This window comes from Elephantulus edwardii, unplaced genomic scaffold (assembly GCF_000299155.1).
Source record: "Elephantulus edwardii isolate Elephantulus edwardi_28Jun2011 unplaced genomic scaffold, EleEdw1.0 scaffold00018, whole genome shotgun sequence".
NCBI classification, from domain to species: Eukaryota; Metazoa; Chordata; class Mammalia; order Macroscelidea; family Macroscelididae; genus Elephantulus; species Elephantulus edwardii.
The window spans coordinates 21,244,350-21,252,672 of record NW_006399768.1 but is presented as its reverse complement, the minus strand read 5'-3'; the positions used below and the strand labels follow the sequence as shown (position 1 = coordinate 21,252,672).

The 8,323-nt window shown below is 39.0% G+C and overlaps 1 protein-coding gene and 2 pseudogenes across 1 annotated transcript in view; 2 read left to right on the top strand and 1 right to left on the bottom strand.

Annotated features, from left to right (window-relative positions):
- LOC102875469 overlaps positions 1–1,578 on the top strand; it is a 6,080-nt pseudogene extending 4,502 nt beyond the window's left edge.
- Positions 1–8,323, bottom strand: part of WWC2 (WW and C2 domain containing 2) — a 295,272-nt gene that overhangs the window by 224,555 nt on the left and 62,394 nt on the right. The gene's annotated exons all lie outside the window — the stretch shown is intronic.
- The window catches only part of LOC102875054, a 2,406-nt pseudogene continuing 1,548 nt past the window's right edge, over positions 7,466–8,323 (top strand).

Here is an 8,323-nt window from a genome sequence, read left to right as displayed (position 1 = left end):
CTTCACTAAAATCCCAAAGGCACACTGTTTGAATGCCACCAGGTGCGCAGCGGGAGGATATACTCCTCTCATGTAATTAACTGACCAGAGGGTCAGCTATGGGTCAGTCTTGACTCGACAGAATACAACAACCTGTAACCTGTCTTTTCACTCTCCTAATAGCATAATTCATAAAACTACTTCATTTACATATCACACTTTTAGTGCCATTTTTAAGAACTCTTTACCTACCCTGAGACTGAATATTTCACTTTTCTTCTTGAAACAATATATAATTTCACATTTAGACCTATGATCTATTTTGACCTGATTTCTGTAAAACATATAAAGTTTGTATTATGTATGCATATGAATACCCAGCATCATGTACTAAAGTATTTTCTTCACTGAACTGCATTAAGCCTTTTTAAAAAATCAAAAGTCCAAACAAAATCGAAATCTACAAACTGGAAGACTTTTTAAGAATCACATGCCCAGTAAGGGTCCAATACCAAAAAATTAATTTTAAAAATATTCCTATTATTAAACTGTATAACATGGGGCTGCTAACTGAAAGAGCAGAGGTTTGAACCCACCAGTCATGACTTGACAGTACATTTTCCTCCCTGCCTCCCCTCCCCCCAAATCGACTTTTTTCTTTGGGGGAAAAAATTCTTTCTTTGTTATACAGTACCTACCCACCCCCGCCAGACCACTTTACTATGCAGCTCTTATTCTGGACTCTTGTCCTGCCAATAATACCTAATCATATATTCCTTTATACAGTTCTCTCCCTCGTCTATTTCAATGCCATGTAGATTATTTAGCCCCTCTTAAGTTTGCCACAGCCCCCACATCAGTCCTGTTTTATAACAGTGGCATTAGGTCGTATTTGTCTTTTTGTGACTGAGACATTTCACTCAGCATAATGTTACCCAGGGTCACCCATTTTGCATAATTCATGAGTTCCTTGATTTTCAATGCAGTATAGTATTATACTGTGTGAATGTACAAGTTTCTCTATCCATTCGTTTATTGATGATACATTTGTTTTAAAGTAGTATGGCTTTCTAGACCTGGCTTGAGCAGGAGGCACCAACACAGGAGTTGACATCAGCCTCAATAACGACAGAAAGGTCCATCACAAAAAGCCCAAGAGCCAGGACATCTACCTCCAGCTATTGGTCAAGCCTACAGGTTTCTGGCCAGATGAACCAACTCCACAGATAATCTGAAAGATAAAGCTTCCTGGCCAAGAAAACAAGATGGCTGTGGTGGTTGGAAACATAACATGACATGCGTGTTCAGGAGGTACCCAAACTGAAAGTGTGTGCTCTGAGTGTGAGCCCAGAACCGCATCCTCAAGGCTGAAGGAAAAATGCTCACCTTTGACCAGCTGGCCCTGGACTCACACAGGGGCTTGCAGCACCGTGCTGCCCTGACCTGCTGTCAGGCCCTCTTAAGGGCCGACAGGTATACAGGAATTTCAGCAAGGCAACGGGCACCCCACAGAGATACACCAAACCCTACGTCCGCTCCAAGGGCCGGAAGTTTGAGTGTGCCCGAGGCCGAAGAGCCAGCCATGGCTATAAGAACTAGCCCCAGATCCTGCTCTTGCTGGGGGAGTTATTTGGGACTTTTTTTGGTTGGTATTCTGTTACATGAATAGCACTGGTTACTTGGAACAAATCAAAGCTTTGTGCACTTGCTTCATTTGTCAAAAAAAACTTAAAGAAATAAAGCCAGAAAACAAATGACATAACTTTGTACAATCAATAACTTATTCATTGCAAATATTAAAAAAAAAAAAACTCTAACATAAACAGTGATGATATACTTAGACCTCATCAGACAGACTACATAGGAATCACTGACTACATATAATCAATGAGAAGTTCAAGATGGGCAGTCAGAAAGGCCCTGGAGTGACTGGGGAAAACACATCATCAATTACTCACATGCAACTTCAAACTGAACAACTCCACAAGAACCAAAATACAACCTTGCATTTATCCCACTTGAATTTAAAAACCATCTCAGAATTTATAAACCATCTGAAGAATATATTTGATGCACTGAACACTAACCGTTGTTTCTGCTGTAACTAGGTACCATCAAGTCAAGAATGATATAATAACCCTTGTTGACTGCCTTCAAGTCAAGCAGGACTCATAATGAACAAAAGGCTTGAAGCCTTTCTATAACTATCAACATTTATCAAAGTTCATAGTTTCTGGAGGCATGTTGTTTAGGAAGTGAATGCCACTTCTACTATGAACAAAAATCTGAACCCTGTCCATCATCACACTCTCTATACACACAAGCTCATTGCTGCAGTCACTGTGTCAATCCATCTGCTTAAGGGTCTTCCGCTCCTTCTCCGTCCCTCCACCCTTCTAAAAGTTATGCCCCTCTACAAGGAATAGACTCTCCTGGCACCATGGCCAAAGTATGTGAGATGAAGCATCTCACTTTGCCTCCAAAGAACACTCTGGCTATACCTTCTCTGGGTAATAACTATTTGTTCTTTTGGCAGACCAAGAGATAGTCAGCACTCTTCTCCAACACTCAAAGGCATCAATTCTTCCTCAGGTATCCTTATTCACTGTCCAGCTCTCAGATGCACAGCAAGTGACTGAAAAATTGAATCAGGTGCAACTTATCCCTTAAAGTTACATCACTGCTCTTCAACAATTTGGAGATATTCCTCATTGCAGATCTTCCCAGTGAAATATGTCTCCTGATCTCCTGGTACCAAGTAGATTGATTGTGGACTCAAGTAAGATGAAGCAGTTGACGATTTTGATCCTTTCTCTATCTATCATGTTACCTATCTGTACAGTGGTGAGGATTTTTGTTTTCTTATGTTGAGATGTGATCCATACTGAAGGATGCAGTGATTAACCTTCTGCAGCAAGTACTTCAAGTCCTCCTCACTTTAAGCAAGCAAGATTGTGTCATCCACATAATGAAATTTAAGTCTTCCTCCAATCCTGAGGCCACAAATATACAAATATATAGATATATAACACCCCTAGTTGTTGTTGTTGTTGTTGTTAGATGCTATCAACTAAAGTACAACTCACAGTAAACCTATGAACTCTGAACTCTAAGAACAGCCAACCGGAACCCTGCTCTATCCTGTGCCATCCTTATAATCCCTGAAACACTAGAGCTCATGCTGAAGTCACTGTGTCAATCCACCTTACTGGGGGTCTTCCTTGTCTTTGCTGACCTTCCATCTTTCCAAACATGATGTCCCTTTCCAAGGAACAGCTGTACCTGGGTCCCTGTCAAAAGTATGAAAGACAAAGCCTCACCATCTTTGTCTCCAAGGAGCACTCTGGCTGCACTTTTCCTAAGACAAATCTGTTTGTTCTTTTGGCAGCCCATGGGATATTCAGTTCTCTTCTCCAGTACCACAAGTCAAAGGCATCAATTATTTTTCTGCCATCCTTATACTCTGTCCAGCTCTCTGATGCATGAGGTTATTGAGAAGAACATGGTTTAAATCAGGTGGCCCTTAGTCTTCAAATTAACATGACTGCTCTTCAGCATTTTGGAGAGGTCCCTGAAAGAGGATTTGCCCAATGCAATGTATCACCTGATTTCCAACTGCTGGTAGCAAGTGTGCTGATTGTTGATCCAGGCAAGATAAAATCATTAACACTTCAATCCTATCTCCATCTATCAGAATATTGACTGTTGGTCCTGTGATGAGGATCTTTGTTTTCTTGATTTTAAGATGTAATTCATACCAAAGGATGTAGTCCTTGATCATCTGCAGAATTTCCTATCTTCACTTTTCAGTAAGCCAAACTGTGCCACCTGAATAAAGCTGGTTGTCTATGAATCTTTTCTCCATTCCTGATGCCACATTCTTCTTCACAGTGTCCAGCTTCACAATTATTTGCTTAGCATACATACAGACTGAATAGGTACAGACAAACACTCTTCCAGACTTTAAACCAATGCTCCCTTGCTCCATTACGACAACAGTCTCTTCGTCTAGGTATAGATTCTGTATGAGTACAATTAAGCGTTCTGGGATTCCCATCCTTCTCAGTATTAGTCATAATTTGTTATGATCCACATATGCCTTTTCATAGTCATTAAACACAAATAGATAATTTTCCTGGTATTTAATGCTTTCAACCAGGACCCAAATGACATCAGCAATGACATTCTTGACACCTCAGCCTCTTCTAAAACCAGTTTTAACTTCTCTGTTAGTTCCCTGTCAATATACTGTTCAAGATGCTTTTTAATAATCTTTGGTAATATTCTGTTTGCATTCATTACTTTCTACATTCTGTTGGATCAGCTTTCATGGAAATAGGGACAATTATGGATCTCTTTCAGTAAGTCGCCCAGGCAGCTATCCTCCAAATTTCCTGGCACAAAGTGGTGAGCACGTCTAATACTGCATCCGATGGTTGAAACATGTCAATTTGGTATTCCATCAATCCCTGGGGCCTTAGTTTTTCCCTTCAGTGTAGCTTGACTTTCATCCTTCATTGGCTCTTGTTCAGATGGTACTTCCTGAAATTCTCCAGCATCAACTAACTCTTTTTTGATACAGATTTTCTGTGTATTCCATCTTTTTTTGATGCTTTCTGGATCATTCATCTCTTCCATAACATCTCTCATTATTACACCTTATGGCTTGAATCTGGTTTTCAGTTCTTGAGAAATGCCTAGTGAGTTCTTCCCTTTTTATTCTGACTCTAGCTCTTTGTACACTGCATTGTAATATTTTGCTTTATCTTTCTTCTCAAGTCAGCCTTTGCAATCTTCTGTTCAGCTTTTACCTCAGCATATCTTCCTTCTGTCTTTGCTTCTCTATGCTCTCATGCAATTTTCATAGTCTCTTCTGACACCTATTCTGGTTTTTCTTTCTCTTGTCTTTGTAATAATCTTTTGCTCTCTTCACAGATGACACCTTTGATGTCCTCCCACAGGTCCTCTAGTCTTCAATCACTGGTGTTCTGAGAAGATTCTTAAATTTAAGTAGGACAGACTCAAGATTGTATTTTGTTTCTGGTGCACTAGTTTGAATTCTCTTCAGCTTTAATTTAAACTTGGACATGAGTAAATGACAGTCTGGTTCTGACTGCAGATGTTGTGTTTCTCCAACAATTCTTTCTGCAAATAGTCACTCTGACTCCTATGCAATCCATCTAGTGCATCAATTCTTCTTCTGTTATCTTTGGCCATTGTCCAGCTTTCTGATACATGGCAATTAATGGTGAAGAATATGGCCTGGGTTCAGTGCACCTTAGTCTCTAGGCTGCATCCTTGCTCTTAAGTACTATGGAGTGGTCCCTGAGAGCAGATTTTCCTAAATGCCATTTGCCTTTTGATTTCCTGGATGCTGGTGCCAAGAGTGTTGACTGCTGAAACTGTTAATAATCGCAATTTTTTCTCCATCTATCATGATCCTACCAATTGGCCCAGTGGTAATAATCTTCATTTTCTTGATACTGAGCTTTAATACACTCTTAATGGCATTAAGAGCCATAAGCAAGCTGCAAATCAAAATTACTACAATGAGTCACCACTTTGCTCTGTTTAGAAACAATTTAGAGTTTCTCAAAAGGTTGAGCACAGAATTAGTAATGTTTTAGCAATTCCATTATTACGTACATATCTTTAAGAGCAAAAAGCAGTAAACACACACAGTAATAGTGAATACAGCACTTTTCACAAGAGTCAAAAGATAGAAACAATATATGACATATACATACAATAGAATGTTACACAGCAAGAAAAAGAAATGAAGTCCAGACATATCCCACAACATGGAAGAACCCTGAAAGCACTGTGCTGTGCAAAATCAGTAAGTCGGAAAAGGGAAAATAACTATTGCATGATTTATCTTATATTAAAATAAGCTAATATATAGAAACCAAAGATTATTAGTGAGTGAGCAGAAGAAGAAGGGGGGGTGGTTTTAGGGAGTTTTAGGGACTGCACGTTAATGGTGGCAGAAATTTTGGAAAAACTAGTTGTACAACAAGAAAAAGGTAATCAATGTCACTTAATTATACATGTAGAAATTGTTGAGTGGGCAAAGGTTTGTTTGTGGTTTTTTTTTTTGCAAAGGTTTTATGCATATTTTTTATCTCTATTGTTTTAAAGTGGTTTAAAATCAATTATTCAAACTTCTGTCAATTTACTTCTGGACTCTCCAGAACATAAAACTTGTCTTCACTGTCTTATTAGTTGCTAATAAGTTGGCACAAATTAGGGTAAACCCTATGTGTTAGAGTGCAGAACTGCTCCACAGCATTTTCTTGGCTCTCAACTTTACAGAATCAGTTCCCCAATGTAACATGTCCTTTCACTTTTCAGCTGCTATTAAATGGATGTTTTATAGTAGCTTTAAGTTTAAATCCTTGACAACTTCAATCTTTTCTTCACTTATTATGATATTGTCTAGTGGCGCTGATGTTTGCTTTCTTGATGGTAAGATATAATCCATATTAGGCTGTAGACTTTGATCTTTATAGTAAATGCCTCAAATCCTCTTTACTTTCTATAAGTAAGGTTGTATTATCTACATTATGCAGGTTGGTGATAAGTCTTCCTCCAGTCCTAATGACATCACACTGTTCTTCAGATAATCCAGTTTCTTGAATGATTTGTTCAGCATACAGATTTAATAGGTAAATCATGAAGTGTTTCCTTGTTCAGTTCAGACAACTGCACCTTGGTCTAAGTACAGGTTTCCCAAGAGCCCAATTCAATGTTTGGGGATTCCTATTCTTCCCAATATTAGCAACTATTTGTTATGATTTACAAAAAAAAAAAGGCTTTGTATAAAAAATAAAACACAATTAAAAATCTTTCTGGTATTTTCTGCTTTCCACTAAGATCATCTATTATCAGCAATGATATCCCTCTTTTCACGACCTCTTCTGAATCCAGCTTGAACTTCTGGCAGTTCCCAGCAAATGTTCTGTTCCAGCCATTTTTAACAATCTTCACCTATATTTTATTTGCATGTGATACTAATTGTATGATTTTATCATTCCCATGCTTTGTTGGATCACTTTTAGTATAGAAACAAATTTACTCTCGTCCATCTAATCAGCCAAATCTTCCATATTTGCTGGCATGGACTAGCGCTTTCCCAGGCATCTCTTTGTTGAAACATGTCAACTGATATTTCAACAATTCCTGGAGCCTTATTTTTTTGTCAATATCTTCAATACATCTTGAACTCCTTCTAGCATCATCATTGGTGTTGATCATATGCTACTTCCTGGAAAAGTCCAGTGACTACCAATTTTTTTCTGGTACAATGACTGTATTCTTTACAATCTTTTTTGATGTTTCATGCGTCACTCATAATTCTGCCCATAAAATTTGCAACAACTTCCCCTTCTCCTCCCACCCCCCAGCACCACTCTGGCCCCACGGCGCTCACTCAGAGCTCTGGCTTCTGCTCAGCCAGTGCTGCCATCATCTCCCCGCTGCCATCATGATCACCTTCCAGGACCACATTAGCCACGATGAGATGTTCTCCGACATCTGCAAACTCCAGATCACAGATGGACTGAGCCTGGAGGTGGAGGGAATGATGGTCAGTAGGACAGAAGGTAACACTGATGACTTGCTCGGTGGTGGAAATGCCTAGGCTGAAGGCACTGATTGTGAAGGAACTAAAAGCAGAGTTCACACTGGTGTTCACATTGTCCTGAGCCATCACTTGCAGGAAACCAGCTTCACAAAAGAAGCCTACAAGAAGTACATCAGGTATTACATGGAAATCAAAGGCAAACTTGATGAATGGAAACCAGAAAGAGTAAAAACTTTTATGACAGGCTGCAGAAGAGATCAAGCACATCCTTGCTAATTTCAAAAACTACCAGGAAGAGTGCAAACGGTCATTACAAAGACAGAAGAGGAAGAAAAGACCAAAATGGATGTCAGAAGAAACTCTGAAGATTGCACTGGAGTGTAAACAAGCCAAAGCACAAGAAGAATTCAAAATATTAAAGAGCTGAAAAGAAGATTCCAAAAGGCAGCTCAGAATGACAAAATAAAATGTTACAATGAAATGTGCGAGGAGCTAGAGTTGGAAAATCAAAAGGGCCGAACTCGTTCAGCTTTTCTTAAACTCAAGGAACTGAGAAACAAATTCAAACCTCTAATTGCTATAATCAAGGATGCTTTAGGCAGATATTAAATGATCCAGGAGGTATTAAAAGAAGATGAAAGGAATATACTGAGTCATTGTATCAAAAGGAATTGGCAGATACAGAAGAATTTAATGAAATAACATTTGAGCAAGAGCCTATGGTAATGAAGGAAGAAGTTCAAGCTGCTTTGAAGGAAA